The sequence below is a fragment of the Orycteropus afer genome, unplaced genomic scaffold, assembly GCF_000298275.1.
Source record: "Orycteropus afer afer isolate SDZICR_OR568_19922 unplaced genomic scaffold, OryAfe1.0 scaffold00193, whole genome shotgun sequence".
NCBI lineage: Eukaryota > Metazoa > Chordata > Mammalia > Tubulidentata > Orycteropodidae > Orycteropus > Orycteropus afer.
This window is the reverse complement of record NW_006921780.1, coordinates 1,547,194-1,552,682: the sequence shown is the minus strand read 5'-3', so window position 1 is coordinate 1,552,682 and position 5,489 is coordinate 1,547,194. Positions and strand designations below refer to the sequence as shown.

At 37.1% G+C, this 5,489-nt stretch overlaps 1 pseudogene; it reads right to left on the bottom strand.

Annotated features, from left to right (window-relative positions):
- Window positions 1-2,178: 2,178 nt before the first annotated feature.
- LOC122150653 lies at window positions 2,179-5,237 on the bottom strand (annotated as a pseudogene).
- Window positions 5,238-5,489: the final 252 nt, after the last annotated feature.

The following is a 5,489-nucleotide window of genomic DNA, read 5'->3' as shown; positions in this document are numbered from 1 at the left end:
TTTTATCTTACATTCTTTGGATTCTATGGATATTTGTTAAGTTCTCAAAGATAGTCAAAATTGCTGAACACTGGTAGCATAGTGGCTAAGACACTTGCCTGCTAACCAGACGGCTGGCGGTTCAAACCCACCAGCCACTCCTCGGAAGGAAGGTTGGGCAATCCTACTTCCGTAGTGATACTGCCTCGGAAACCCAAGGAGGGGTCGCTATGAGTCGGGGCCGACTCGACGGCACATAACAATAACAACAACAACAACATTGACACACAGAAAAAATAAACACAGAAGCAACAAAAACTGAAACATTACTGACATGAATAGACTTTCTTAATTAATATGTATGTTGTTGTTTTTAGATGCTGTCAATCTGACTTTGGTTCTTAGACATCCTATGCTTAATTGTGCACCATCCTCACAAACCTTGCTGTACTTGAGGCCGTCATTGCAGCCACTGTGTCAATCCATCTTGTTGAAGGCCTTTCCCTTTTTTGTGGACCCTCTACTTTACCAAGCATGATATTCTTCTCCAGGGAATGGTCCCTTGTGATGACATGATCAAAGCAGGTGAGACAAACTCTAGCTATTATCTCTTCTGTACAGGATTCTGGCTGAACATCAGAATTGTTCGTTCTTCTGACAGTCCATGATGCTTTCAGTATTCTTTGCCAACACCACAACTCAAAAGCATCAACTCTTCTTCTGTCTTCCTTATTCATTGTCCAGTTTTCACACGCTTATGAAGCAATGGAAAATACCATGGTTTGGGTTAGGCACGTCTTAGTCTTCAAAGTAACATCTGTGCTCTTGAACACTTTAAAGAGGTCTTTAGCAGAAGATTTCCTCAGTGCAATATGACATCTGATTTCTCTACTGCTGCTTTCATGGGTGTTGATTGTGGATCTAAGTAAAATGAAATCCCTGACAACTTCAATCTCTTGTCTACTTATCATGATGTTACTTGTTGATCCATTTGTGAGGCTTTTTGTTTTCTTTATGTTGAGGTGTAATCCATACTACAGACTGCAGGCTGTAATCTTCATCAGTAAGTGCTTCAAGTCATCTTCATTTTCAGCAAGCCAGTTTGTATCATCTGCATACCGCAGGTTGTTAATGACTCTTCCTCCAATCCTGATGCAGCATTCTTCTTCATATAGTCCAGTTTCATGAATTATTTGCTCAGCATATAGATTGAATAAGTATAGTGAAAGAATTCAACCCTGATCCACACCCTTCCTGATTTTAAACCATGCAGTATCCCTTTGTTCTATTCAAAAGAGAGCCTCTTGGTTTATGTACAGGTTCCTCATGAGCACAATTAAGTGTTCTGGAATTCCCATTCTTTGCAATTTTATCCATAATTTGTTTTGATCCACACAGTCAAATTCTTTTGCATAGTCAATAAAACACAGGTAAACATCTTTCTCGTATTCTTTGTTTTCAGCCAAGATCCATCTTACACAAGCAACGGTATCACTTGTTCCACATCCTCTTCTGAATCTGGCTTGCATTTCTGGAAGTTCCCTGACAATGTACTGCTGTAACTGTTTTTTAATTATCTTCAGAAAACTTTTCTTTGTGTGTAATATTAATAATATTGTTTAATAATTTCCATATTCTGTTGGATCATCTTTCTTTGGAATGGGCACAAATATGGATCTGTTTTAGTCAATTGGCCAGGTAGCTGTCTTCCAAATTTCTTTGCATAGATGAGTAAGGGTCTCCAGTGCTGTATCTGTTTGTTGAAACAGCTCAGTGGGTATTCTGTCAACTCCTGGAGTCTTGTTTTTCACCAAATCCTTCAGTGAAGTTTGGATTTATTATTTCAGTACCATTAATTTTTGATCATATGCTCCTCCTGAAATAGTTGAACATCAGTCAATTCTTTTTAGTACAGTGACTCTGTGTGTTCCTTTCACCTTCTTTTGATTCTTCCCACATCGTTCAATGTTTTGCCCATAGAATCCTTCAAAATTGGAACTTGAGGCTTGATTTTTTTTCTTCAGTTCTTTCAGCTTGAGAAATACAGAGCGTGTTTTTCCATTTTGGCTTTCTAACTCCAGGCCTTTGAACATTTTGTTATAATACTTTGCTTTGTCTTCTTGAGCTGCCCTTTGAAATCTTCTCTTCAACTCTTTTTTCTTGTCATTTTTTCCATTTGCTTTAGCTCCATATTTTGTTTTATTTGATAAGTTGTGTAAATAAGAAGGACTGGCACATATGCTTTTTCATAGCTTTCTTGATCTCCTTATTCCTTAAACTGTATAGTATTGCATTGAAGAATGATGACAAAATTGCCAAATTTAGGCTGATGGCTGTGTCTTACAAAAAGGAATACTTGGCAGAGAACCACAAGTACACCAGGACCACATTTCCAAAATATATCGAGAAAATAGCAAGTTGAGAAAGACAGGTGGAAAAGGCTTTTCAACATCCACAAGTAGAACAGATATGTAGAAATACTGCAGTGATGTGGACATAGGCCAAAGCTAAAATAATAATGCCAGTGATGATCTCCACAGTATGTACAATGTCCACAGCCTTGATAAATAGAATAGTGCCAGTGTCCATATATGGCAGATTCAAGATGGTATCAAAGTCACAGAACATATTCTGAAATTTGACTTGGACCACAAAATGGCAGTGTAGATATCCAAGCAATCTCAGGAGTAGTATAAAGAAACCACAGAAGCAATAACCCAGAGTTAGCTAAGCATACCTCTGAGACATCGTGGTTGTGAAGTAGCAGAGAGGATTGCAGGTGGCCAAGTATCTGTCCGTCACTATGGTGGTAAGCATGCAAACCTCACTGATGTCAAGGGAATGAAGGAAAAACATCTTCAGAAGGCAACCAACTACTGAGATTGTCTTCTGTTTGCTCACTAGTTTAGACAGCATCTTGGGGACAGTGTCATGGTATACCAGATCTCCAGGAAGGAGAGGGCACTGATGAAAAAAATATATAGGAGTGTGGAGGTGAGAACTTAATTCAACAGCCAAAAAAAACATGAGGTTGCCAATGGTGATGAATAGACATGTGAGGGCCAAGATGATTAAGAAAAACAAGAGACTACTTCCTGCAACTGAGGAAAACCAGTGAACACAAATTCAATCACTACTGTATGATTCTTATTTGTCTTCCTTTAAGCTGTGGGGAAGAAATAAGACTTCTGGATGTCTAGTTTATAAAATTCATTGAACAATCAGTTCATGCAAATATTTGTTGAGTACTTGCTTTGTTCTATGCACTGTGCAGTATCTTGACATGGGAGGGATAACTGAAAAAGACCCAAGATTCCACATATATGAATTATTGTAATTTCCCCTAGTCAGTCACACAGTGAAATGGAACTTACGTAGTCACCTCTTGAGTTACCTCTGCTACTCAAGAAAAACTTTTGTATTTAGTAGACTTTTCCCCATTGCACATCTTTATTGCTTAGAAGGAATTTATACTGTTCATCTTTTTCTTTCTACTTTCTAAATTGGCCCTCCTACTGCTCAGAAAAATCAGGACCCAGCTCAAATACTACCTCCCCACAAATGCTTCTAGGCAGATTTAATTTTTCCTCTCTTTGCTTCTTCCATGGCAATTAATTTTTCAATTCCCATATCATAGCTTATATTACAATAGCATGTCTGTTTTTTCAAATTCTTGTTTATACTATGTTTTAACTTGTTTTGCACTGTAGATGTTCAATTAGTGTGGTAGAAGTGAATTTTATTGAAAGTGGAGAGGTAACTCAACCTGAATTCTGAAAACTCAGGAAGAATTTGCCATCTCTCCTTTTGCCTAGACATTGGTGTGATAAATTCCTTTCTTCTTTGTGGGCACCTCCTATGTGGAACAGGCAAGTAACTTGGAGGAAAAGGAAGATAAAATTGGAATTAATTAGAAAAAGTGCTTTACTAAGTACTTAATCACTAATATTTTTTTGGAAGGTGGTAGGGGAGAAATAAACACATAAATGAAACAAATGCCTTATCCAATTAATGGAATCTTAATTTTTCCTGTTTTTTAGGCCATATTCCTTGGAGTCCATCTTGCATCTTTTGTCTCACAACTTGCATCCAATCAGTAAGAAAAATCTCTCAGCTATACCCTCAAAGTATATCCAGAATCCAACTACTTTTCACCATATTCTTCACACTGCACCTTGGTTCAAGCCATCAACTTTTGTTCTGGACTCCTGCCATAACCCCATACTTGTCTGTGTCTCTCCCTTGTTTTATTTCAGTCTATCAGCACTGCACTGAGGGAGGCCCATTTAAAGAAAATTAATTTTTTTTTCAATATAAATCACTCCCAAATTTAATAAGCAGTTTGTTAAGATGAGAAGCAGAGTGAGAGAATATATTACACTGCTGTCAGAAACACACCCTGAAAGGGTCACTGTGATAAGGAGATCAGCTCCACCAGCAGGTGAGCCCAGTGACCTGCGATCTGCATTGCATCCTCAGCCTTGACCATCACACACTACTAGTGTACTTTCAGTCCATATTCAAGATTAAAGCAAAGACTGAGATGATATTTTCAATTGGGTTTAGACCACAGTGTAAGATTTTGGTTAGTAACCATGCAATTTCTGGGAGGTGTATGATAAAACTACAGAAATAGCAGCCACCATTTGGAATCGTGAAGTCATAAGTGTTGTCCAGGAAGTGACAAATAGCCTTAGCACTCAGTGTAGCCTCTTCTAAGATTCCAAGTAAGTGGAGAAAAATGCATTTTCAAGATAAAGTCTGTGGCATTACTTTTTACTGGTCAATTTGGAGAATATCATTGTTGTAGCAGATTTCCAGGGATGATAATGTACTGATTAAAAAAAAAAAAAAAACTCGTGGGTTAAGGAGACAGCAATCAAATATTAAAATAGTAATAATAATTAGATTTTCAAAAGCAATGAAGAGTATGGAACTACTGAGGTATTCTGGCTTCCAGTCTCTATCACCTTAATAATATCTTTCCAAATATGAACATTTTTTTCTTTACCTTGTTTCATGCTTAAAGGATTAGTCAAACAGCTGAACTTCACCAAGATAAGGTGAGGAAGAGCAAATGTTAAGCCAGTTTCATTTTTTAGCAAAAGAATTTCATGTTATCACTTAATAAAGACTTTTGCTAATCTTAAACACTCTTCTTCTTCTTCTTTTTTTTTTTTTTTTTTTTCCCTTTTCCTTTTACTGTGGATAGAGTAAAGAATGGCTGCTTACCACATGAGGAAAAACAAAGGAACCATTTTAGTTTGCTCCTGTTCTTAAGATCAGAGATTCCCAATAGATTGCGAAATTCTGGATATCAGGAAGTTTACTTTGAAATCATATTAATCTAACAATTACCACAATTCCTTGCAGATGGTAAATAATTTAAAATTTTTCCTTGAATAAAGTATGTCAATAGCACTCATAAGAAGTTCACTGTTTCTTTTGGGGATTGTTTGTGCTGCCAAGTTCTAGATAAAATCTTTCCTGATGTTTTGTGTCCTAAAGAA